We start from the raw sequence: 23,807 nt of genomic DNA, 5'->3' as shown, positions 1-23,807 counted from the left end.
GCTTGGTCCATCGACTGGCCAGCCTTCCTCAGGCTCGCGTGGTGGCGAGAACTCTGACCATGTGGAGGCGGGCTCCGTAGGGCCCATGCCAAGGCTGGGCTGCCATTATAGGCGTTGTTTGTTTTGCAGTGAAACACCCGCCGCAGCAGGGCCTGAGCATCAGGTGTCTTTAAAAATGGCTCAATGCAGGGTCTCCTGCAGGCTAAACCATTCATCTGGGGGGGAAGTGACAGAAAGAGCCAGCTGGAGCCGCAACTTGAGGCGGATCGAGACGTCCAGGAGCGAATGAAGGAAGAGGGTGAGATGGTTGTGAGTGACTGTGAGCTGCTCTTCGGGGGCTCATGTTGCCTGCAAAGGTGTTCTGCTTGCTTTGACCTGTAAACTGGCCACCAGGTTGCCGGCGGTTGCTTCCAAGCCCGCAGGAGGCGCTGGTCCTGTTGAAAAGAAGCCTAGTATTAAAAGTAAATAAGCAACAATGCTGCAGGAAAACACCCCCCAATTCCCTCCCGCTCCTTCCCAGCCCTGAATTTGGATCCTGGGTAGCCATCTGATTGGGTTAGTTACACAAGCTTCTTTGCAGAAAAAGACATTACTGCTGCCGGCCGGCCGGCCAGCCTCTAAAAATCATCCCCGGGGCGCCTGCTGAAAATCTGCCCCCTTCACAGTCCGGGATGTTTATAACGCCATCATTTCCAGAAGGCAGGCTGCGGGGTCAATGAGCACTCCTAGCCACGGCAGGGATCTCGGTGTGAGGCATGCGAGGAGGCGGCAGGGTAGCGTCCTTAGCTGCAGTCTCAGAGGCCTTGTGGGGCTTGGGGCATCCAGCCTCTAGGTTATGTAAGGTCGGTCTCTGGCAAGGCACCGCTCTATACTAGCCGAGCTGAGCAAGGGGGCAAAATGTCATCAAAACGGTCTACAGCACCTGGTGTTCCCTGGAGGTCTCCCATCCAAGTACTGTCCAAGCCCAACCCTGCTTTGCTTCCGAAATCGGGCGTATCCAGGGTGGTGTGGCCAGTAGACACTGCTTGGCCCATTGATTGGCCAGCCTTCCTCAGGCTCGCGTGGTGGCGAGAACTCTGACCATGTGGAGGCGGGCTCCGAAGGGCCCATGCAAAGGCTGGGCTGCCACTATAGGCGTTGTTTGTTTTGCAGTGAAACACCCGCCGCAGCAGGGCCTGAGCATCAGGTGTCTTTAAAAATGGCTCGATGCAGGGTCTCCTGCAGGCTAAACCATTCATCTGGGGGGGAAGTGACAGAAAGAGCCAGCTGGAGCCGCAACTTGAGGCGGATCGAGACGTCCAGAAGCGAATGAAGGAAGAGGGTGAGATGGTTGTGAGTGACTGTGAGCTGCTCTTCGGGGGGTCATGTTGCCTGCAAAGGTGTTCTGCTTGCTTTGACCTATAAAATGGCCACCAGGTTGCCGGCGGTTGCTTCCAAGCCCGCAGGAGGCCCTGGTCCTGTTGAAAAGAAGCCTAGTATTAAAAGTAAATAAGCAACAATGCTGGAGGCCCACGGTGATGAGAAGGATGCTGGCATTTTGCAAGGATGGAACAGCGCAAGAGTGAAAGCAAATGAAAAAAGCATGTGTGCCCTTGTGAAAGGGAATGGAAAAAAGGCATAGAGGAGAGTGACCCCTGCTGGTGGAAGGAAGGAAAAACAAAAGCCTACAGCACCTGGTATTCCCAGGCGGTCTCCCATCCAAGTACTAACCAGGCCTGACTCTGCTTAGCTTCCGAGATCAGACGAGATCGGGCGTGTTCAGAGTGGTGTGGCCGTAGGCAGAGACAAGTCTCTCACTTGCTGCTTTTCTACTTTGCAGTCTGGCTGCCCTGTCCAGTGCTGAGTAAGAGGCCCTTTTGTGCTTTCCTTTCTCTTCACTTTTTTGCTGTCTCCCTTAAAGGGTTTGTAGGCAGAACGCCCTGCTCAGAGCTGCTGAGCTCACTGATCGGCTGCCGACGTGACGTCAGCGTCGCAGCTAATGCCACAGACCTAGAGCAGCGCTGAGACCCTCTGGTGGACCCGGGTAGGGTGAGTACAGGGTGGTTTGTTGCTTTCTAATAGCCTGCAAGCTGGGATGAACTTTTATTGAAAGGGAACAACCCCTTTGACTGTCTGCAGCGCGCCACAACTAGGAAGCGCACACTCACACGCAAGCGAGCACGCACATATGCTTGCATGTGGCCACACCTATTTGCCCCTGCAGGCTCAGCGCCACCATGCGTCAGACTCTCTTGTTTTTTCTTCTTCTTATGATTATTTCTGTGCCTCAGCAGGAAAACACCCCCCAATTCCCTCCCGCTCCTTCCCAGCCCTGAATTTGGATCCTGGGTAGCCATCTGATTGGGTTAGTTACACAAGCTTCTTTGCAGAAAAAGACATTACTGCTGCCGGCCGGCCGGCCAGCCTCTAAAAATCATCCCCGGGGCGCCTGCTGAAAATCTGCCCCCTTCACAGTCCGGGATGTTTATAACGCCATCATTTCCAGAAGGCAGGCTGCGGGGTCAATGAGCACTCCTAGCCACGGCAGGGATCTCGGTGTGAGGCATGCGAGGAGGCGGCAGGGTAGCGTCCTTAGCTGCAGTCTCAGAGGCCTTGTGGGGCTTGGGGCATCCAGCCTCTAGGTTATGTAAGGTCGGTCTCTGGCAAGGCACCGCTCTATACTAGCCGAGCTGAGCAAGGGGGCAAAATGTCATCAAAACAGTCTACAGCACCTGTTGTTCCCTGGAGGTCTCCCATCCAAGTACTGTCCAAGCCCAGCCCTGCTTTGCTTCCGAGATCAGACGAGATCGGGCGTATCCAGGGTGGTGTGGCCAGTAGACACTGCTTGGCCCATCGACTGGCCAGCCTTCCTGAGGCTCGCGTGGTGGCGAGAACTCTGACCATGTGGAGGCGGGCTCCGTAGGGCCCATGCCAAGGCTGGGCTGCCATTATAGGCGTTGTTTGTTTTGCAGTGAAACACCCGCCGCAGCAGGGCCTGAGCATCAGGTGTCTTTAAAAATGGCTCAATGCAGGGTCTCCTGCAGGCTAAACCATTCATCTGGGGGGGAAGTGACAGAAAGAGCCAGCTGGAGCCGCAACTTGAGGCGGATCGAGACGTCCAGGAGCGAATGAAGGAAGAGGGTGAGATGGTTGTGAGTGACTGTGAGCTGCTCTTCGGGGGCTCATGTTGCCTGCAAAGGTGTTCTGCTTGCTTTGACCTGTAAACTGGCCACCAGGTTGCCGGCGGTTGCTTCCAAGCCCGCAGGAGGCGCTGGTCCTGTTGAAAAGAAGCCTAGTATTAAAAGTAAATAAGCAACAATGCTGGAGGCCCACGGTGATGAGAAGGATGCTGGCATTTTGCAAGGATGGAACAGCGCAAGAGTGAAAGCAAATGAAAAAAGCATGTGTGCCCTTGTGAAAGGGAATGGAAAAAAGGCATAGAGGAGAGTGACCCCTGCTGGTGGAAGGAAGGAAAAACAAAAGCCTACAGCACCTGGTATTCCCAGGCGGTCTCCCATCCAAGTACTAACCAGGCCTGACTCTGCTTAGCTTTCGAGATCAGACGAGATCGGGCGTGTTCAGAGTGGTGTGGCCGTAGGCAGAGACAGGCCTCTCACTTGCTGCTTTTCTACTTTGCAGTCTGGCTGCCCTGTCCAGTGCTGAGTAAGAGGCCCTTTTGTGCTTTCCTTTCTCTTCACTTTTTTGCTGTCTCCCTTAAAGGGTTTGTAGGCAGATCGCCCTGCTCAGAGCTGCTGAGCTCACTGATCGGCTGCCGACGTGACGTCAGCGTCGCAGCTAATGCCACAGACCTAGAGCAGCGCTGAGACCCTCTGGTGGACCCGGGTAGGGTGAGTACAGGGTGGTTTGTTGCTTTCTAATAGCCTGCAAGCTGGGATGAACTTTTATTGAAAGGGAACAACCCCTTTGACTGTCTGCAGCGCGCCACAACTAGGAAGCGCACACTCACACGCAAGCGAGCACGCACATATGCTTGCATGTGGCCACACCTATTTGCCCCTGCAGGCTCAGCGCCACCATGCGTCAGACTCTCTTGTTTTTTCTTCTTCTTATGATTATTTCTGTGCCTCAGCAGGAAAACACCCCCCAATTCCCTCCCGCTCCTTCCCAGCCCTGAATTTGGATCCTGGGTAGCCATCTGATTGGGTTAGTTACACAAGCTTCTTTGCAGAAAAAGACATTAATGCTGCCGGCCGGCCGGCCAGCCTCTAAAAATCATCCCCGGGGCGCCTGCTGAAAATCTGCCCCCTTCACAGTCCGGGATGTTTATAACGCCATCATTTCCAGAAGGCAGGCTGCGGGGTCAATGAGCACTCCTAGCCACGGCAGGGATCTCGGTGTGAGGCATGCGAGGAGGCGGCAGGGTAGCGTCCTTAGCTGCAGTCTCAGAGGCCTTGTGGGGCTTGGGGCATCCAGCCTCTAGGTTATGTAAGGTCGGTCTCTGGCAAGGCACCGCTCTATACTAGCCGAGCTGAGCAAGGGGGCAAAATGTCATCAAAGCGGTCTACAGCACCTGGTGTTCCCTGGAGGTCTCCCATCCAAGTACTGTCCAAGCCCAACCCTGCTTTGCTTCCGAGATCGGGCGTATCCAGGGTGGTGTGGCCAGTAGACACTGCTTGGCCCATCGATTGGCCAGCCTTCCTCAGGCTCGCGTGGTGGCGAGAACTCTGACCATGTGGAGGCGGGCTCCGAAGTACCCATGCAAAGGCTGGGCTGCCACTATAGGCGTTGTTTGTTTTGCAGTGAAACACCCGCCGCAGCAGGGCCTGAGCATCAGGTGTCTTTAAAAATGGCTCGATGCAGGGTCTCCTGCAGGCTAAACCATTCATCTGGGGGGGAAGTGACAGAAAGAGCCAGCTGGAGCCGCAACTTGAGGCGGATCGAGACGTCCAGGAGCGAATGAAGGAAGAGGGTGAGATGGTTGTGAGTGACTGTGAGCTGCTCTTCGGGGGGTCATGTTGCCTGCAAAGGTGTTCTGCTTGCTTTGACCTATAAAATGGCCACCAGGTTGCCAGCGGTTGCTTCCAAGCCCGCAGGAGGCCCTGGTCCTGTTGAAAAGAAGCCTAGTATTAAAAGTAAATAAGCAACAATGCTGGAGGCCCACGGTGATGAGAAGGATGCTGGCATTTTGCAAGGATGGAACAGCGCATGAGTGAAAGCAAATGAAAAAAGCATGTGTGCCCTTGTGAAAGGGAATGGAAAAAAGGCATAGAGGAGAGTGACCCCTGCTGGTGGAAGGAAGGAAAAACAAAAGCCTACAGCACCTGGTATTCCCAGGCGGTCTCCCATCCAAGTACTAACCAGGCCTGAATCTGTTTAGCTTCCGAGATCAGATGAGATCGGGCGTGTTCAGAGTGGTGTGGCTGTAGGCGGAGACAAGCCTCTCACTTGCTGCTTTTCTACTTTGCAGTCTGGCTGCCCTGTCCAGTGCTGAGTAAGAGGCCCTTTTGTGCTTTCCTTTCTCTTCACTTTTTTGCTGTCTCCCTTAAAGGGTTTGTAGGCAGAACGCCCTGCTCAGAGCTGCTGAGCTCACTGATCGGCTGCCGACGTGACGTCAGCGTCGCAGCTAATGCCACAGACCTAGAGCAGCGCTGAGACCCTCTGGTGGACCCGGGTAGGGTGAGTACAGGGTGGTTTGTTGCTTTCTAATAGCCTGCAAGCTGGGATGAACTTTTATTGAAAGGGAACAACCCCTTTGACTGTCTGCAGCGCGCCACAACTAGGAAGCGCACACTCACACGCAAGCGAGCACGCACATATGCTTGCATGTGGCCACACCTATTTGCCCCTGCAGGCTCAGCGCCACCATGCGTCAGACTCTCTTGTTTTTTCTTCTTCTTATGATTATTTCTGTGCCTCAGCAGGAAAACACCCCCCAATTCCCTCCCGCTCCTTCCCAGCCCTGAATTTGGATCCTGGGTAGCCATCTGATTGGGTTAGTTACACAAGCTTCTTTGCAGAAAAAGACATTACTGCTGCCGGCCGGCCGGCCGGCCAGCCTCTAAAAATCATCCCCGGGGCGCCTGCTGAAAATCTGCCCCCTTCACAGTCCGGGATGTTTATAACGCCATCATTTCCAGAAGGCAGGCTGCGGGGTCAATGAGCACTCCTAGCCACGGCAGGGATCTCGGTGTGAGGCATGCGAGGAGGCGGCAGGGTAGCGTCCTTAGCTGCAGTCTCAGAGGCCTTGTGGGGCTTGGGGCATCCAGCCTCTAGGTTATGTAAGGTCGGTCTCTGGCAAGGCACCGCTCTATACTAGCCGAGCTGAGCAAGGGGGCAAAATGTCATCAAAACAGTCTACAGCACCTGTTGTTCCCTGGAGGTCTCCCATCCAAGTACTGTCCAAGCCCAGCCCTGCTTTGCTTCCGAGATCAGACGAGATCGGGCGTATCCAGGGTGGTGTGGCCAGTAGACACTGCTTGGCCCATCGACTGGCCAGCCTTCCTCAGGCTCGCGTGGTGGCGAGAACTCTGACCATGTGGAGGCGGGCTCCGTAGGGCCCATGCCAAGGCTGGGCTGCCATTATAGGCGTTGTTTGTTTTGCAGTGAAACACCCGCCGCAGCAGGGCCTGAGCATCAGGTGTCTTTAAAAATGGCTCAATGCAGGGTCTCCTGCAGGCTTAATCATTCATCTGGGGGGGAAGTGACAGAAAGAGCCAGCTGGAGCCGCAACTTGAGGCGGATCGAGACGTCCAGGAGCGAATGAAGGAAGAGGGTGAGATGGTTGTGAGTGACTGTGAGCTGCTCTTCGGGGGCTCATGTTGCCTGCAAAGGTGTTCTGCTTGCTTTGACCTGTAAACTGGCCACCAGGTTGCCGGCGGTTGCTTCCAAGCCCGCAGGAGGCGCTGGTCCTGTTGAAAAGAAGCCTAGTATTAAAAGTAAATAAGCAACAATGCTGGAGGCCCACGGTGATGAGAAGGATGCTGGCATTTTGCAAGGATGGAACAGCGCAAGAGTGAAAGCAAATGAAAAAAGCATGTGTGCCCTTGTGAAAGGGAATGGAAAAAAGGCATAGAGGAGAGTGACCCCTGCTGGTGGAAGGAAGGAAAAACAAAAGCCTACAGCACCTGGTATTCCCAGGCGGTCTCCCATCCAAGTACTAACCAGGCCTGACTCTGCTTAGCTTCCGAGATCAGACGAGATCGGGCGTGTTCAGAGTGGTGTGGCCGTAGGCAGAGACAGGCCTCTCACTTGCTGCTTTTCTACTTTGCAGTCTGGCTGCCCTGTCCAGTGCTGAGTAAGAGGCCCTTTTGTGCTTTCCTTTCTCTTCACTTTTTTGCTGTCTCCCTTAAAGGGTTTGTAGGCAGAACGCCCTGCTCAGAGCTGCTGAGCTCACTGATCGGCTGCCGACGTGACGTCAGCGTCGCAGCTAATGCCACAGACCTAGAGCAGCGCTGAGACCCTCTGGTGGACTCGGGTAGGGTGAGTACAGGGTGGTTTGTTGCTTTCTAATAGCCTGCAAGCTGGGATGAACTTTTATTGAAAGGGAACAACCCCTTTGACTGTCTGCAGCGCGCCACAACTAGGAAGCGCACACTCACACGCAAGCGAGCACGCACATATGCTTGCATGTGGCCACACCTATTTGCCCCTGCAGGCTCAGCGCCACCATGCGTCAGACTCTCTTGTTTTTTCTTCTTCTTATGATTATTTCTGTGCCTCAGCAGGAAAAAACACCCCCCAATTCCCTCCCGCTCCTTCCCAGCCCTGAATTTGGATCCTGGGTAGCCATCTGATTGGGTTAGTTACACAAGCTTCTTTGCAGAAAAAGACATTAATGCTGCCGGCCGGCCGGCCAGCCTCTAAAAATCATCCCCGGGGCGCCTGCTGAAAATCTGCCCCCTTCACAGTCCGGGATGTTTATAACGCCATCATTTCCAGAAGGCAGGCTGCGGGGTCAATGAGCACTCCTAGCCACGGCAGGGATCTCGGTGTGAGGCATGCGAGGAGGCGGCAGGGTAGCGTCCTTAGCTGCAGTCTCAGAGGCCTTGTGGGGCTTGGGGCATCCAGCCTCTAGGTTATGTAAGGTCGGTCTCTGGCAAGGCACCGCTCTATACTAGCCGAGCTGAGCAAGGGGGCAAAATGTCATCAAAGCGGTCTACAGCACCTGGTGTTCCCTGGAGGTCTCCCATCCAAGTACTGTCCAAGCCCAACCCTGCTTTGCTTCCGAGATCGGGCGTATCCAGGGTGGTGTGGCCAGTAGACACTGCTTGGCCCATCGATTGGCCAGCCTTCCTCAGGCTCGCGTGGTGGCGAGAACTCTGACCATGTGGAGGCGGGCTCCGAAGGGCCCATGCAAAGGCTGGGCTGCCACTATAGGCGTTGTTTGTTTTGCAGTGAAACACCCGCCGCAGCAGGGCCTGAGCATCAGGTGTCTTTAAAAATGGCTCGATGCAGGGTCTCCTGCAGGCTAAACCATTCATCTGGGGGGGAAGTGACAGAAAGAGCCAGCTGGAGCCGCAACTTGAGGCGGATCGAGACGTCCAGGAGCGAATGAAGGAAGAGGGTGAGATGGTTGTGAGTGACTGTGAGCTGCTCTTCGGGGGGTCATGTTGCCTGCAAAGGTGTTCTGCTTGCTTTGACCTATAAAATGGCCACCAGGTTGCCAGCGGTTGCTTCCAAGCCCGCAGGAGGCCCTGGTCCTGTTGAAAAGAAGCCTAGTATTAAAAGTAAATAAGCAACAATGCTGGAGGCCCACGGTGATGAGAAGGATGCTGGCATTTTGCAAGGATGGAACAGCGCATGAGTGAAAGCAAATGAAAAAAGCATGTGTGCCCTTGTGAAAGGGAATGGAAAAAAGGCATAGAGGAGAGTGACCCCTGCTGGTGGAAGGAAGGAAAAACAAAAGCCTACAGCACCTGGTATTCCCAGGCGGTCTCCCATCCAAGTACTAACCAGGCCTGACTCTGTTTAGCTTCCGAGATCAGACGAGATCGGGCGTGTTCAGAGTGGTGTGGCTGTAGGCGGAGACAAGCCTCTCACTTGCTGCTTTTCTACTTTGCAGTCTGGCTGCCCTGTCCAGTGCTGAGTAAGAGGCCCTTTTGTGCTTTCCTTTCTCTTCACTTTTTTGCTGTCTCCCTTAAAGGGTTTGTAGGCAGAACGCCCTGCTCAGAGCTGCTGAGCTCACTGATCGGCTGCCGACGTGACGTCAGCGTCGCAGCTAATGCCACAGACCTAGAGCAGCGCTGAGACCCTCTGGTGGACCCGGGTAGGGTGAGTACAGGGTGGTTTGTTGCTTTCTAATAGCCTGCAAGCTGGGATGAACTTTTATTGAAAGGGAACAACCCCTTTGACTGTCTGCAGCGCGCCACAACTAGGAAGCGCACACTCACACGCAAGCGAGCACGCACATATGCTTGCATGTGGCCACACCTATTTGCCCCTGCAGGCTCAGCGCCACCATGCGTCAGACTCTCTTGTTTTTTCTTCTTCTTATGATTATTTCTGTGCCTCAGCAGGAAAACACCCCCCAATTCCCTCCCGCTCCTTCCCAGCCCTGAATTTGGATCCTGGGTAGCCATCTGATTGGGTTAGTTACACAAGCTTCTTTGCAGAAAAAGACATTACTGCTGCCGGCCGGCCGGCCGGCCGGCCGGCCAGCCTCTAAAAGTCATCCCCGGGGCGCCTGCTGAAAATCTGCCCCCTTCACAGTCCGGGATGTTTATAACGCCATCATTTCCAGAAGGCAGGCTGCGGGGTCAATGAGCACTCCTAGCCACGGCAGGGATCTCGGTGTGAGGCATGCGAGGAGGCGGCAGGGTAGCGTCCTTAGCTGCAGTCTCAGAGGCCTTGTGGGGCTTGGGGCATCCAGCCTCTAGGTTATGTAAGGTCGGTCTCTGGCAAGGCACCGCTCTATACTAGCCGAGCTGAGCAAGGGGGAAAAATGTCATCAAAACGGTCTACAGCACCTGGTGTTCCCTGGAGGTCTCCCATCCAAGTACTGTCCAAGCCCAACCCTGCTTTGCTTCCGAGATCGGGCGTATCCAGGGTGGTGTGGCCAGTAGACACTGCTTGGCCCATCGATAGGCCAGCCTTCCTCAGGCTCGCGTGGTGGCGAGAACTCTGACCATGTGGAGGCGTGCTCCGAAGGGCCCATGCAAAGGCTGGGCTGCCACTATAGGCGTTGTTTGTTTTGCAGTGAAACACCCGCCGCAGCAGGGCCTGAGCATCAGGTGTCTTTAAAAATGGCTCGATGCAGGGTCTCCTGCAGGCTAAACCATTCATCTGGGGGGGAAGTGACAGAAAGAGCCAGCTGGAGCCGCAACTTGAGGCGGATCGAGACGTCCAGGAGCGAATGAAGGAAGAGGGTGAGATGGTTGTGAGTGACTGTGAGCTGCTCTTCGGGGGGTCATGTTGCCTGCAAAGGTGTTCTGCTTGCTTTGACCTATAAAATGGCCACCAGGTTGCCGGCGGTTGCTTCCAAGCCCGCAGGAGGCCCTGGTCCTGTTGAAAAGAAGCCTAGTATTAAAAGTAAATAAGCAACAATGCTGGAGGCCCACGGTGATGAGAAGGATGCTGGCATTTTGCAAGGATGGAACAGCGCAAGAGTGAAAGCAAATGAAAAAAGCATGTGTGCCCTTGTGAAAGGGAATGGAAAAAAGGCATAGAGGAGAGTGACCCCTGCTGGTGGAAGGAAGGAAAAACAAAAGCCTACAGCACCTGGTATTCCCAGGCGGTCTCCCATCCAAGTACTAACCAGGCCTGACTCTGCTTAGCTTCCGAGATCAGACGAGATCGGGCATGTTCAGAGTGGTGTGGCCGTAGGCAGAGACAGGCCTCTCACTTGCTGCTTTTCTACTTTGCAGTCTGGCTGCCCTGTCCAGTGCTGAGTAAGAGGCCCTTTTGTGCTTTCCTTTCTCTTCACTTTTTTGCTGTCTCCCTTAAAGGGTTTGTAGGCAGAACGCCCTGCTCAGAGCTGCTGAGCTCACTGATCGGCTGCCGACGTGACGTCAGCGTCGCAGCTAATGCCACAGACCTAGAGCAGCGCTGAGACCCTCTGGTGGACCCGGGTAGGGTGAGTACAGGGTGGTTTGTTGCTTTCTAATAGCCTGCAAGCTGGGATGAACTTTTATTGAAAGGGAACAACCCCTTTGACTGTCTGCAGCGCGCCACAACTAGGAAGCGCACACTCACACGCAAGCGAGCACGCACATATGCTTGCATGTGGCCACACCAATTTGCCCCTGCAGGCTCAGCGCCACCATGCGTCAGACTCTCTTGTTTTTTCTTCTTCTTATGATTATTTCTGTGCCTCAGCAGGAAAACACCCCCCAATTCCCTCCCGCTCCTTCCCAGCCCTGAATTTGGATCCTGGGTAGCCATCTGATTGGGTTAGTTACACAAGCTTCTTTGCAGAAAAAGACATTACTGCTGCCGGCCGGCCGGCCAGCCTCTAAAAATCATCCCCGGGGCGCCTGCTGAAAATCTGCCCCCTTCACAGTCCGGGATGTTTATAACGCCATCATTTCCAGAAGGCAGGCTGCGGGGTCAATGAGCACTCCTAGCCACGGCAGGGATCTCGGTGTGAGGCATGCGAGGAGGCGGCAGGGTAGCGTCCTTAGCTGCAGTCTCAGAGGCCTTGTGGGGCTTGGGGCATCCAGCCTCTAGGTTTTGTAAGGTCGGTCTCTGGCAAGGCACCGCTCTATACTAGCTGAGCTGAGCAAGGGGGCAAAATGTCATCAAAACGGTCTACAGCACCTGGTGTTCCCAGGAGGTCTCCCATCCAAGTACTGTCCAAGCCCAGCCCTGCTTTGCTTCCGAGATCGGGTGTATCCAGGGTGGTGTGGCCAGTAGACACTGCTTGGCCCATCGACTGGCCGGCCTTCCTCAGGCTCGCGTGGTGGCGAGAACTCTGACCATGTGGAGGCGTGCTCCGAAGGGCCCATGCAAAGGCTGGGCTGCCACTATAGGCGTTGCTTGTTTTGCAGTGAAACACCCGCCGCAGCAGGGCCTGAGCATCAGGTGTCTTTAAAAATGGCTCGATGCAGGGTCTCCTGCAGGCTAAACCATTCATCTGGGGGGGAAGTGACAGAAAGAGCCAGCTGGAGCCGCAACTTGAGGCGGATCGAGACGTCCAGGAGCGAATGAAGGAAGAGGGTGAGATGGTTGTGAGTGACTGTGAGCTGCTCTTCGGGGGGTCATGTTGCCTGCAAAGGTGTTCTGCTTGCTTTGACCTATAAAATGGCCACCAGGTTGCCGGCGGTTGCTTCGAAGCCCGCAGGAGGCCCTGGTCCTGTTGAAAAGAAGCCTAGTATTAAAAGTAAATAAGCAACAATGCTGGAGGCCCACGGTGATGAGAAGGATGCTGGCATTTTGCAAGGATGGAACAGCGCAAGAGTGAAAGCAAATGAAAAAAGCATGTGTGCCCTTGTGAAAGGGAATGGAAAAAAGGCATAGAGGAGAGTGACCCCTGCTGGTGGAAGGAAGGAAAAACAAAAGCCTACAGCACCTGGTATTCCCAGGCGGTCTCCCATCCAAATACTAACCAGGCCTGACTCTGCTTAGCTTCCGAGATCAGACGAGATCGGGCGTGTTCAGAGTGGTGTGGCTGTAGGCAGAGACAGGCCTCTCACTTGCTGCTTTTCTACTTTGCAGTCTGGCTGCCCTGTCCAGTGCTGAGTAAGAGGCCCTTTTGTGCTTTCCTTTCTCTTCACTTTTTTGCTGTCTCCCTTAAAGGGTTTGTAGGCAGAACGCCCTGCTCAGAGCTGCTGAGCTCACTGATCGGCTGCCGACGTGACGTCAGCGTCGCAGCTAATGCCACAGACCTAGAGCAGCGCTGAGACCCTCTGGTGGACCCGGATAGGGTGAGTACAGGGTGGTTTGTTGCTTTCTAATAGCCTGCAAGCTGGGATGAACTTTTATTGAAAGGGAACAACCCCTTTGACTGTCTGCAGCGCGCCACAACTAGGAAGCGCACACTCACACGCAAGCGAGCACGCACATATGCTTGCATGTGGCCACACCAATTTGCCCCTGCAGGCTCAGCGCCACCATGCATCAGACTCTCTTGTTTTTTCTTCTTCTTATGATTATTTCTGTGCCTCAGCAGGAAAACACCCCCCAATTCCCTCCCGCTCCTTCCCAGCCCTGAATTTGGATCCTGGGTAGCCATCTGATTGGGTTAGTTACACAAGCTTCTTTGCAGAAAAAGACATTACTGCTGCCGGCCGGCCGGCCGGCCGGCCAGCCTCTAAAAATCATCCCCGGGGCGCCTGCTGAAAATCTGCCCCCTTCACAGTCCGGGATGTTTATAACGCCATCATTTCCAGAAGGCAGGCTGCGGGGTCAATGAGCACTCCTAGCCACGGCAGGGATCTCGGTGTGAGGCATGCGAGGAGGCGGCAGGGTAGCGTCCTTAGCTGCAGTCTCAGAGGCCTTGTGGGGCTTGGGGCATCCAGCCTCTAGGTTATGTAAGGTCGGTCTCTGGCAAGGCACCGCTCTATACTAGCCGAGCTGAGCAAGGGGGCAAAATGTCATCAAAACTGTCTACAGCACCTGGTGTTCCCTGGAGGTCTCCCATCCAAGTACTGTCCAAGCCCAACCCTGCTTTGCTTCCGAGATCGGGCGTATCCAGGGTGGTGTGGCCAGTAGACACTGCTTGGCCCATCGATAGGCCAGCCTTCCTCAGGCTCGCTTGGTGGCGAGAACTCTGACCATGTGGAGGCGGGCTCCGAAGGGCCCATGCAAAGGCTGGGCTGCCACTATAGGCGTTGCTTGTTTTGCAGTGAAACACCCGCCGCAGCAGGGCCTGAGCATCAGGTGTCTTTAAAAATGGCTCGATGCAGGGTCTCCTGCAGGCTAAACCATTCATCTGTGGGGGAAGTGACAGAAAAAGCCAGCTGGAGCCGAAACTTGAGGCGGATCGAGACGTCCAGGAGCGAATGAAGGAAGAGGGTGAGACGGTTGTGAGTGACTGTGAGCTGCTCTTCGGGGGGTCATGTTGCCTGCAAAGGTGTTCTGCTTGCTTTGACCTATAAAATGGCCACCAGGTTGCCGGCGGTTGCTTCCAAGCCCGCAGGAGGCGCTGGTCCTGTTGAAAAGAAGCCTAGTATTAAAAGTAAATAAGCAACAATGCTGGAGGCCCACGGTGATGAGAAGGATGCTGGCATTTTGCAAGGATGGAACAGCGCAAGAGTGAAAGCAAATGAAAAAAGCATGTGTGCCCTTGTGAAAGGGAATGGAAAAAAGGCATAGAGGAGAGTGACCCCTGCTGGTGGAAGGAAGGAAAAACAAAAGCCTACAGCACCTGGTATTCCCAGGCGGTCTCCCATCCAAGTACTAACCAGGCCTGACTCTGCTTAGCTTCCGAGATCAGGCGTGTTCAGAGTGGTGTGGCCGTAGGCAGAGACAAGCCTCTCACTTGCTGCTTTTCTACTTTGCAGTCTGGCTGCCCTGTCCAGTGCTGAGTAAGAGGCCCTTTTGTGCTTTCCTTTCTCTTCACTTTTTTGCTGTCTCCCTTAAAGGGTTTGTAGGCAGAACGCCCTGCTCAGAGCTGCTGAGCTCACTGATCGGCTGCCGACGTGACGTCAGCGTCGCAGCTAATGCCACAGACCTAGAGCAGCGCTGAGACCCTCTGGTGGACCCGGGTAGGGTGAGTACAGGGTGGTTTGTTGCTTTCTAATAGCCTGCAAGCTGGGATGAACTTTTATTGAAAGGGAACAACCCCTTTGACTGTCTGCAGCGCGCCACAACTAGGAAGCGCACACTCACACGCAAGCGAGCACGCACATATGCTTGCATGTGGCCACACCTATTTGCCCCTGCAGGCTCAGCGCCACCATGCGTCAGACTCTCTTGTTTTTTCTTCTTCTTATGATTATTTCTGTGCCTCAGCAGGAAAACACCCCCCAATTCCCTCCCGCTCCTTCCCAGCCCTGAATTTGGATCCTGGGAAGCCATCTGATTGGGTTAGTTACACAAGCTTCTTTGCAGAAAAAGACATTACTGCTGCCGGCCGGCCGGCCAGCCTCTAAAAATCATCCCCGGGGAGCCTGCTGAAAATCTGCCCCCTTCACAGTCCGGGATGTTTATAACACCATCATTTCCAGAAGGCAGGCTGCGGGGTCAATGAGCACTCCTAGCCACGGCAGGGATCTCGGTGTGAGGCATGCGAGGAGGCGGCAGGGTAGCGTCCTTAGCTGCAGTCTCAGAGGACTTGTGGGGCTTGGGGCATCCAGCCTCTAGGTTATGTAAGGTCGGTCTCTGGCAAGGCACCGCTCTATACTAGCTGAGCTGAGCAAGGGGGCAAAATGTCATCAAAACGGTCTACAGCACCTGGTGTTCCCAGGAGGTCTCCCATCCAAGTACTGTCCAAGCCCAGCCCTGCTTTGCTTCCGAGATCGGGTGTATCCAGGGTGGTGTGGCCAGTAGACACTGCTTGACCCATCGACTGGCCGGCCTTCCTCAGGCTCGCGTGGTGGCGAGAACTCTGACCATGTGGAGGCGGGCTCCGAAGGGCCCATGCAAAGGCTGGGCTGCCACTATAGGCGTTGCTTGTTTTGCAGTGAAACACCCGCCGCAGCAGGGCCTGAGCATCAGGTGTCTTTAAAAATGGCTCGATGCAGGGTCTCCTGCAGGCTAAACCATTCATCTGGGGGGGAAGTGACAGAAAGAGCCAGCTGGAGCCGCAACTTGAGGCGGATCGAGACGTCCAGGAGCGAATGAAGGAAGAGGGTGAGATGGTTGTGAGTGACTGTGAGCTGCTCTTCGGGGGGTCATGTTGCCTGCAAAGGTGTTCTGCTTGCTTTGACCTATAAAATGGCCACCAGGTTGCCGGCGGTTGCTTCCAAGCCCGCAGGAGGCGCTGGTCCTGTTGAAAAGAAGCCTAGTATTAAAAGTAAATAAGCAACAATGCTGGAGGCCCACGGTGATGAGAAGGATGCTGGCATTTTGCAAGGATGGAACAGCGCAAGAGTGAAAGCAAATGAAAAAAGCATGTGTGCCCTTGTGAAAGGGAATGGAAAAAAGGCATAGAGGAGAGTGACCCCTGCTGGTGGAAGGAAGGAAAAACAAAAGCCTACAGCACCTGGTATTCCCAGGCGGTCTCCCATCCAAGTACTAACCAGGCCTGACTCTGAGATCAGACGAGATCGGGCGTGTTCAGAGTGGTGTGGCCGTAGGCAGAGACAGGCCTCTCACTTGCTGCTTTTCTACTTTGCAGTCTGGCTGCCCTGTCCAGTGCTGAGTAAGAGGCCCTTTTGTGCTTTCCTTTCTCTTCACTTTTTTGCTGTCTCCCTTAAAGGGTTTGTAGGCAGAACGCCCTGCTCAGAGCTGCTGAGCTCACTGATCGGCTGCCGATGTGACGTCAGCGTCGCAGCTAATGCCACAGACCTAGAGCAGCGCTGAGACCCTCTGGTGGACCCGGGTAGGGTGAGTACAGGGTGGTTTGTTGCTTTCTAATAGCCTGCAAGCTGGGATGAACTTTTATTGAAAGGGAACAACCCCTTTGACTGTCTGCAGCGCGCCACAACTAGGAAGCGCACACTCACACGCAAGCGAGCACGCACATATGCTTGCATGTGGCCACACCAATTTGCCCCTGCAGGCTCAGCGCCACCATGCGTCAGACTCTCTTGTTTTTTCTTCTTCTTATGATTATTTCTGTGCCTCAGCAGGAAAACACCCCCCAATTCCCTCCCGCTCCTTCCCAGCCCTGAATTTGGATCCTGGGTAGCCATCTGATTGGGTTAGTTACACAAGCTTCTTTGCAGAAAAAGACATTACTGCTGCCGGCCGGCCAGCCTCTAAAAATCATCCCCGGGGCGCCTGCTGAAAATCTGCCCCCTTCTCAGTCCGGGATGTTTATAACGCCATCATTTCCAGAAGGCAGGCTGCGGGGTCAATGAGCACTCCTAGCCACGGCAGGGATCTCGGTGTGAGGCATGCGAGGAGGCGGCAGGGTAGCGTCCTTAGCTGCAGTCTCAGAGGCTTTGTGGGGCTTGGGGCATCCAGCCTCTAGGTTATGTAAGGTCGGTCTCTGGCAAGGCACCGCTCTATACTAGCTGAGCTGAGCAAGGGGGCAAAATGTCATCAAAACGGTCTACAGCACCTGGTGTTCCCAGGAGGTCTCCCATCCAAGTACTGTCCAAGCCCAGCCCTGCTTTGCTTCCGAGATCGGGTGTATCCAGGGTGGTGTGGCCAGTAGACACTGCTTGACCCATCGACTGGCCGGCCTTCCTCAGGCTCGCGTGGTGGCGAGAACTCTGACCATGTGGAGGCGGGCTCCGAAGGGCCCATGCAAAGGCTGGGCTGCCACTATAGGCGTTGCTTGTTTTGCAGTGAAACACCCGCCGCAGCAGGGCCTGAGCATCAGGTGTCTTTAAAAATGGCTCGATGCAGGGTCTCCTGCAGGCTAAACCATTCATCTGGGGGGGAAGTGACAGAAAGAGCCAGCTGGAGCCGCAACTTGAGGCGGATCGAGACGTCCAGGAGCGAATGAAGGAAGAGGGTGAGATGGTTGTGAGTGACTGTGAGCTGCTCTTCGGGGGGTCATGTTGCCTGCAAAGGTGTTCTGCTTGCTTTGACCTATAAAATGGCCACCAGGTTGCCGGCGGTTGCTTCGAAGCCCGCAGGAGGCCCTGGTCCTGTTGAAAAGAAGCCTAGTATTAAAAGTAAATAAGCAACAATGCTGGAGGCCCACGGTGATGAGAAGGATGCTGGCATTTTGCAAGGATGGAACAGCGCAAGAGTGAAAGCAAATGAAAAAAGCATGTGTGCCCTTGTGAAAGGGAATGGAAAAAAGGCATAGAGGAGAGTGACAAAGAAAAGGAGTGACAAGGAAAAACAAAAGCCTACAGCACCTGGTATTCCCAGGCGGTCTCCCATCCAAGTACTAACCAGGCCTGACTCTGCTTAGCTTCCGAGATCAGACGAGATCGGGCGTGTTCAGAGTGGTGTGGCCGTAGGCAGAGACAAGCCTCTCACTTGCTACTTTTCTACTTTGCAGTCTGGCTGCCCTGTCCAGTGCTGAGTAAGAGGCCCTTTTGTGCTTTCCTTTCTCTTCACTTTTTTGCTGTCTCCCTTAAAGGGTTTGTAGGCAGAACGCCCTGCTCAGAGCTGCTGAGCTCACTGATCGGCTGCCGACGTGACGTCAGCGTCGCAGCTAATGCCACAGACCTAGAGCAGCGCTGAGACCCTCTGGTGGACCCGGGTAGGGTGAGTACAGGGTGGTTTGTTGCTTTCTAATAGCCTGCAAGCTGGGATGAACTTTTATTGAAAGGGAACAACCCCTTTGACTGTCTGCAGCGCGCCACAACTAGGAAGCGCACACTCACACGCAAGCGAGCACGCACATATGCTTGCATGTGGCCACACCTATTTGCCCCTGCAGGCTCAGCGCCACCATGCGTCAGACTCTCTTGTTTTTTCTTCTTCTTATGATTATTTCTGTGCCTCAGCAGGAAAACACCCCCCAATTCCCTCCCGCTCCTTCCCAGCCCTGAATTTGGATCCTGGGTAGCCATCTGATTGGGTTAGTTACACAAGCTTCTTTGCAGAAAAAGACATTACTGCTGCCGGCCGGCCGGCCGGCCGGCCAGCCTCTAAAAATCATCCCCGGGGCGCCTGCTGAAAATCTGCCCCCTTCACAGTCCGGGATGTTTATAACGCCATCATTTCCAGAAGGCAGGCTGCGGGGTCAATGAGCACTCCTAGCCACGGCAGGGATCTCGGTGTGAGGCATGCGAGGAGGCGGCAGGGTAGCGTCCTTAGCTGCAGTCTCAGAGGCCTTGTGGGGCTTGGGGCATCCAGCCTCTAGGTTATGTAAGGTCGGTCTCTGGCAAGGCACCGCTCTATACTAGCCGAGCTGAGCAAGGGGGCAAAATGTCATCAAAACGGTCTACAGCACCTGGTGTTCCCTGGAGGTCTCCCATCCAAGTACTGTCCAAGCCCAACCCTGGTTTGCTTCCGAGATCGGGCGTATCCAGGGTGGTGTGGCCAGTAGACACTGCTTGGCCCATCGATTGGCCAGCCTTCCTCAGGCTCGCTTGGTGGCGAGAACTCTGACCATGTGGAGGCGGGCTCCGAAGGGCCCATGCAAAGGCTGGGCTGCCACTATAGGCGTTGCTTGTTTTGCAGTGAAACACCCGCCGCAGCAGGGCCTGAGCATCAGGTGTCTTTAAAAATGGCTCGATGCAGGGTCTCCTGCAGGCTAAACCATTCATCTGTGGGGGAAGTGACAGAAAAAGCCAGCTGGAGCCGAAACTTGAGGCGGATCGAGACGTCCAGGAGCGAATGAAGGAAGAGGGTGAGACGGTTGTGAGTGACTGTGAGCTGCTCTTCGGGGGGTCATGTTGCCTGCAAAGGTGTTCTGCTTGCTTTGACCTATAAAATGGCCACCAGGTTGCCGGCGGTTGCTTCCAAGCCCGCAGGAGGCGCTGGTCCTGTTGAAAAGAAGCCTAGTATTAAAAGTAAATAAGCAACAATGCTGGAGGCCCACGGTGATGAGAAGGATGCTGGCATTTTGCAAGGATGGAACAGCGCAAGAGTGAAAGCAAATGAAAAAAGCATGTGTGCCCTTGTGAAAGGGAATGGAAAAAAGGCATAGAGGAGAGTGACCCCTGCTGGTGGAAGGAAGGAAAAACAAAAGCCTACAGCACCTGGTATTCCCAGGCGGTCTCCCATCCAAGTACTAACCAGGCCTGACTCTGCTTAGCTTCCGAGATCAGGCGTGTTCAGAGTGGTGTGGCCGTAGGCAGAGACAAGCCTCTCACTTGCTGCTTTTCTACTTTGCAGTCTGGCTGCCCTGTCCAGTGCTGAGTAAGAGGCCCTTTTGTGCTTTCCTTTCTCTTCACTTTTTTGCTGTCTCCCTTAAAGGGTTTGTAGGCAGAACGCCCTGCTCAGAGCTGCTGAGCTCACTGATCGGCTGCCGACGTGACGTCAGCGTCGCAGCTAATGCCACAGACCTAGAGCAGCGCTGAGACCCTCTGGTGGACCCGGGTAGGGTGAGTACAGGGTGGTTTGTTGCTTTCTAATAGCCTGCAAGCTGGGATGAACTTTTATTGAAAGGGAACAACCCCTTTGACTGTCTGCAGCGCGCCACAACTAGGAAGCGCACACTCACACGCAAGCGAGCACGCACATATGCTTGCATGTGGCCACACCAATTTGCCCCTGCAGGCTCAGCGCCACCATGCGTCAGACTCTCTTGTTTTTTCTTCTTCTTATGATTATTTCTGTGCCTCAGCAGGAAAACACCCCCCAATTCCCTCCCGCTCCTTCCCAGCCCTGAATTTGGATCCTGGGTAGCCATCTGATTGGGTTAGTTACACAAGCTTCTTTGCAGAAAAAGACATTACTGCTGCCGGCCGGCCGGCCAGCCTCTAAAAATCATCCCCGGGGCGCCTGCTGAAAATCTGCCCCCTTCACAGTCCGGGATGTTTATAACGCCATCATTTCCAGAAGGCAGGCTGCGGGGTCAATGAGCACTCCTAGCCACGGCAGGGATCTCGGTGTGAGGCATGCGAGGAGGCGGCAGGGTAGCGTCCTTAGCTGCAGTCTCAGAGGCTTTGTGGGGCTTGGGGCATCCAGCCTCTAGGTTATGTAAGGTCGGTCTCTGGCAAGGCACCGCTCTATACTAGCTGAGCTGAGCAAGGGGGCAAAATGTCATCAAAACAGTCTACAGCACCTGGTGTTCCCAGGAGGTCTCCCATCCAAGTACTGTCCAAGCCCAGCCCTGCTTTGCTTCCGAGATCGGGTGTATCCAGGGTGGTGTGGCCAGTAGACACTGCTTGACCCATCGACTGGCCGGCCTTCCTCAGGCTCGCGTGGTGGCGAGAACTCTGACCATGTGGAGGCGGGCTCCGAAGGGCCCATGCAAAGGCTGGGCTGCCACTATAGGCGTTGCTTGTTTTGCAGTGAAACACCCGCCGCAGCAGGGCCTGAGCATCAGGTGTCTTTAAAAATGGCTCAATGCAGGGTCTCCTGCAGGCTAAACCATTCATCTGGGGGGGAAGTGACAGAAAGAGCCAGCTGGAGCCGCAACTTGAGGCGGATCGAGACGTCCAGGAGCGAATGAAGGAAGAGGGTGAGATGGTTGTGAGTGACTGTGAGCTGCTCTTCGGGGGGTCATGTTGCCTGCAAAGGTGTTCTGCTTCCTTTGACCTATAAAATGGCCACCAGGTTGCCGGCGGTTGCTTCCAAGCCCGCAGGAGGCGCTGGTCCTGTTGAAAAGAAGCCTAGTATTAAAAGTAAATAAGCAACAATGCTGGAGGCCCACGGTGATGAGAAGGATGCTGGCATTTTGCAAGGATGGAACAGCGCAAGAGTGAAAGCAAATGAAAAAAGCATGTGTGCCCTTGTGAAAGGGAATGGAAAAAAGGCATAGAGGAGAGTGACCCCTGCTGGTGGAAGGAAGGAAAAACAAAAGCCTACAGCACCTGGTATTCCCAGGCGGTCTCCCATCCAAGTACTAACCAGGCCTGACTCTGCTTAGCTTCCGAGATCAGACGAGATCGGGCGTGTTCAGAGTGGTGTGGCCGTAGGCAGAGACAGGCCTCTCACTTGCTGCTTTTCTACTTTGCAGTCTGGCTGCCCTGTCCAGTGCTGAGTAAGAGGCCCTTTTGTGCTTTCCTTTCTCTTCACTTTTTTGCTGTCTCCCTTAAAGGGTTTGTAGGCAGAACGCCCTGCTCAGAGCTGCTGAGCTCACTGATCGGCTGCCGACGTGACGTCAGCGTCGCAGCTAATGCCACAGACCTAGAGCAGCGCTGAGACCCTCTGGTGGACCCGGGTAGGGTGAGTACAGGGTGGTTTGTTGCTTTCTAATAGCCTGCAAGCTGGGATGAACTTTTATTGAAAGGGAACAACCCCTTTGACTGTCTGCAGCGCGCCACAACTAGGAAGCGCACACTCACACGCAAGCGAGCACGCACATATGCTTGCATGTGGCCACACCAATTTGCCCCTGCAGGCTCAGCGCCACCATGCGTCAGACTCTCTTGTTTTTTCTTCTTCTTATGATTATTTCTGTGCCTCAGCAGGAAAACACCCCCCAATTCCCTCCCGCTCCTTCCCAGCCCTGAATTTGGATCCTGGGTAGCCATCTGATTGGGTTAGTTACACAAGCTTCTTTGCAGAAAAAGACATTACTGCTGCCGGCCGGCCAGCCTCTAAAAATCATCCCCGGGGCGCCTGCTGAAAATCTGCCCCCTTCACAGTCCGGGATGTTTATAACGCCATCATTTCCAGAAGGCAGGCTGCGGGGTCAATGAGCACTCCTAGCCACGGCAGGGATCTCGGTGTGAGGCATGCGAGGAGGCGGCAGGGTAGCGTCCTTAGCTGCAGTCTCAGAGGCCTTGTGGGGCTTGGGGCATCCAGCCTCTAGGTTATGTAAGGTCGGTCTCTGGCAAGGCACCGCTCTATACTAGCTGAGCTGAGCAAGGGGGCAAAATGTCATCAAAACGGTCTACAGCACCTGGTGTTCCCAGGAGGTCTCCCATCCAAGTACTGTCCAAGCCCAGCCCTGCTTTGCTTCCAAGATCGGGTGTATCCAGGGTGGTGTGGCCAGTAGACACTGCTTGGCCCATCGACTGGCCGGCCTTCCTCAGGCTCGCGTGGTGGTGAGAACTCTGACCATGTGGAGGCGGGCTCCGAAGGGCCCATGCAAAGGCTGGGCTGCCACTATAGGCGTTGCTTGTTTTGCAGTGAAACACCCGCCGCAGCAGGGCCTGAGCATCAGGTGTCTTTAAAAATGGCTCGATGCAGGGTCTCCTGCAGGCTAAACCATTCATCTGGGGGGGAAGTGACAGAAAGAGCCAGCTGGAGCCGCAACTTGAGGCGGATCGAGACGTCCAGGAGCGAATGAAGGAAGAGGGTGAGATGGTTGTGAGTGACTGTGAGCTGCTCTTCGGGGGGTCATGTTGCCTGCAAAGGTGTTCTGCTTGCTTTGACCTATAAAATGGCCACCAGGTTGCCGGCGGTTGCTTCCAAGCCCGCAGGAGGCCCTGGTCCTGTTGAAAAGAAGCCTAGTATTAAAAGTAAATAAGCAACAATGCTGGAGGCCCACGGTGATGAGAAGGATGCTGGCATTTTGCAAGGATGGAACAGCGCAAGAGTGAAAGCAAATGAAAAAAGCATGTGTGCCCTTGTGAAAGGGAATGGAAAAAAGGCATAGAGGAGAGTGACCCCTGCTGGTGGAAGGAAGGAAAAACAAAAGCCTACAGCACCTGGTATTCCCAGGCGGTCTCCCATCCAAGTACTAACCAGGCCTGACTCTGCTTAGCTTCCGAGATCAGACGAGATCGGGCGTGTTCAGAGTGGTGTGGCCGTAGGCAGAGACAGGCCTCTCACTTGCTGCTTTTCTACTTTGCAGTCTGGCTGCCCTGTCCAGTGCTGAGTAAGAGGCCCTTTTGTGCTTTCCTTTCTCTTCACTTTTTTGCTGTCTCCCTTAAAGGGTTTGTAGGCAGAACGCCCTGCTCAGAGCTGCTGAGCTCACTGATCGGCTGCCGACGTGACGTCAGCGTCGCAGCTAATGCCACAGACCTAGAGCAGCGCTGAGACCCTCTGGTGGACCCGGGTAGGGTGAGTACAGGGTGGTTTGTTGCTTTCTAATAGCCTGCAAGCTGGGATGAACTTTTATTGAAAGGGAACAACCCCTTTGACTGTCTGCAGCGCGCCACAACTAGGAAGCGCACACTCACACGCAAGCGAGCACGCACATATGCTTGCATGTGGCCACACCAATTTGCCCCTGCAGGCTCAGCGCCACCATGCGTCAGACTCTCTTGTTTTTTCTTCTTCTTATGATTATTTCTGTGCCTCAGCAGGAAAACACCCCCCAATTCCCTCCCGCTCCTTCCCAGCCCTGAATTTGGATC

General features: G+C 54.7%; 10 non-coding genes and 15 pseudogenes across 10 annotated transcripts; all 25 read right to left on the bottom strand.

Moving 5' to 3' along the window:
• Positions 1-910: 910 nt before the first annotated feature.
• Positions 911-1,020, bottom strand: LOC138644245 (5S ribosomal RNA; annotated as a pseudogene).
• Positions 1,021-1,661: 641 nt separating this feature from the next.
• On the bottom strand, positions 1,662-1,780 carry LOC138643835 (5S ribosomal RNA). Its single transcript, XR_011314347.1, has one exon. It is a non-coding gene; the product is annotated as a 5S ribosomal RNA (ribosomal RNA).
• A 919-nt stretch (positions 1,781-2,699) lies between these two features.
• On the bottom strand, positions 2,700-2,819 carry LOC138644084 (5S ribosomal RNA; annotated as a pseudogene).
• Positions 2,820-3,460: 641 nt separating this feature from the next.
• LOC138643912 (5S ribosomal RNA) lies at positions 3,461-3,579 on the bottom strand. The gene has a single exon (XR_011314421.1). It is a non-coding gene; the product is annotated as a 5S ribosomal RNA (ribosomal RNA).
• A 919-nt stretch (positions 3,580-4,498) lies between these two features.
• Positions 4,499-4,608, bottom strand: LOC138644202 (5S ribosomal RNA; annotated as a pseudogene).
• A 641-nt stretch (positions 4,609-5,249) lies between these two features.
• Positions 5,250-5,368, bottom strand: LOC138643936 (5S ribosomal RNA). The gene has a single exon (XR_011314444.1). It is a non-coding gene; the product is annotated as a 5S ribosomal RNA (ribosomal RNA).
• A 923-nt stretch (positions 5,369-6,291) lies between these two features.
• On the bottom strand, positions 6,292-6,411 carry LOC138644083 (5S ribosomal RNA; annotated as a pseudogene).
• Positions 6,412-7,052: 641 nt separating this feature from the next.
• LOC138643834 (5S ribosomal RNA) lies at positions 7,053-7,171 on the bottom strand. Its single transcript, XR_011314346.1, has one exon. It is a non-coding gene; the product is annotated as a 5S ribosomal RNA (ribosomal RNA).
• Positions 7,172-8,092: 921 nt separating this feature from the next.
• On the bottom strand, positions 8,093-8,202 carry LOC138644201 (5S ribosomal RNA; annotated as a pseudogene).
• A 641-nt stretch (positions 8,203-8,843) lies between these two features.
• LOC138643901 (5S ribosomal RNA) lies at positions 8,844-8,962 on the bottom strand. The gene has a single exon (XR_011314411.1). It is a non-coding gene; the product is annotated as a 5S ribosomal RNA (ribosomal RNA).
• A 931-nt stretch (positions 8,963-9,893) lies between these two features.
• On the bottom strand, positions 9,894-10,003 carry LOC138644200 (5S ribosomal RNA; annotated as a pseudogene).
• Positions 10,004-10,644: 641 nt separating this feature from the next.
• Positions 10,645-10,763, bottom strand: LOC138643905 (5S ribosomal RNA). Its single transcript, XR_011314415.1, has one exon. It is a non-coding gene; the product is annotated as a 5S ribosomal RNA (ribosomal RNA).
• A 919-nt stretch (positions 10,764-11,682) lies between these two features.
• Positions 11,683-11,792, bottom strand: LOC138644157 (5S ribosomal RNA; annotated as a pseudogene).
• A 641-nt stretch (positions 11,793-12,433) lies between these two features.
• Positions 12,434-12,552, bottom strand: LOC138643924 (5S ribosomal RNA). Its single transcript, XR_011314432.1, has one exon. It is a non-coding gene; the product is annotated as a 5S ribosomal RNA (ribosomal RNA).
• Positions 12,553-13,479: 927 nt separating this feature from the next.
• On the bottom strand, positions 13,480-13,589 carry LOC138644231 (5S ribosomal RNA; annotated as a pseudogene).
• A 641-nt stretch (positions 13,590-14,230) lies between these two features.
• LOC138644118 (5S ribosomal RNA) lies at positions 14,231-14,339 on the bottom strand (annotated as a pseudogene).
• Positions 14,340-15,258: 919 nt separating this feature from the next.
• Positions 15,259-15,368, bottom strand: LOC138644156 (5S ribosomal RNA; annotated as a pseudogene).
• A 1,664-nt stretch (positions 15,369-17,032) lies between these two features.
• LOC138644155 (5S ribosomal RNA) lies at positions 17,033-17,142 on the bottom strand (annotated as a pseudogene).
• Positions 17,143-17,783: 641 nt separating this feature from the next.
• Positions 17,784-17,902, bottom strand: LOC138643832 (5S ribosomal RNA). The gene has a single exon (XR_011314344.1). It is a non-coding gene; the product is annotated as a 5S ribosomal RNA (ribosomal RNA).
• A 927-nt stretch (positions 17,903-18,829) lies between these two features.
• Positions 18,830-18,939, bottom strand: LOC138644251 (5S ribosomal RNA; annotated as a pseudogene).
• A 641-nt stretch (positions 18,940-19,580) lies between these two features.
• On the bottom strand, positions 19,581-19,689 carry LOC138644117 (5S ribosomal RNA; annotated as a pseudogene).
• Positions 19,690-20,608: 919 nt separating this feature from the next.
• On the bottom strand, positions 20,609-20,718 carry LOC138644165 (5S ribosomal RNA; annotated as a pseudogene).
• Positions 20,719-21,359: 641 nt separating this feature from the next.
• LOC138643831 (5S ribosomal RNA) lies at positions 21,360-21,478 on the bottom strand. Its single transcript, XR_011314343.1, has one exon. It is a non-coding gene; the product is annotated as a 5S ribosomal RNA (ribosomal RNA).
• Positions 21,479-22,393: 915 nt separating this feature from the next.
• On the bottom strand, positions 22,394-22,503 carry LOC138644213 (5S ribosomal RNA; annotated as a pseudogene).
• Positions 22,504-23,144: 641 nt separating this feature from the next.
• Positions 23,145-23,263, bottom strand: LOC138643830 (5S ribosomal RNA). The gene has a single exon (XR_011314342.1). It is a non-coding gene; the product is annotated as a 5S ribosomal RNA (ribosomal RNA).
• Between the last annotated feature and the right edge of the window lie 544 nt (positions 23,264-23,807).

Source organism: Ranitomeya imitator, chromosome 6, assembly GCF_032444005.1.
Source record: "Ranitomeya imitator isolate aRanImi1 chromosome 6, aRanImi1.pri, whole genome shotgun sequence".
In the NCBI taxonomy this organism is placed as follows: domain Eukaryota; kingdom Metazoa; phylum Chordata; class Amphibia; order Anura; family Dendrobatidae; genus Ranitomeya; species Ranitomeya imitator.
This window is presented reverse-complemented; position numbering and strand designations above follow the sequence as displayed.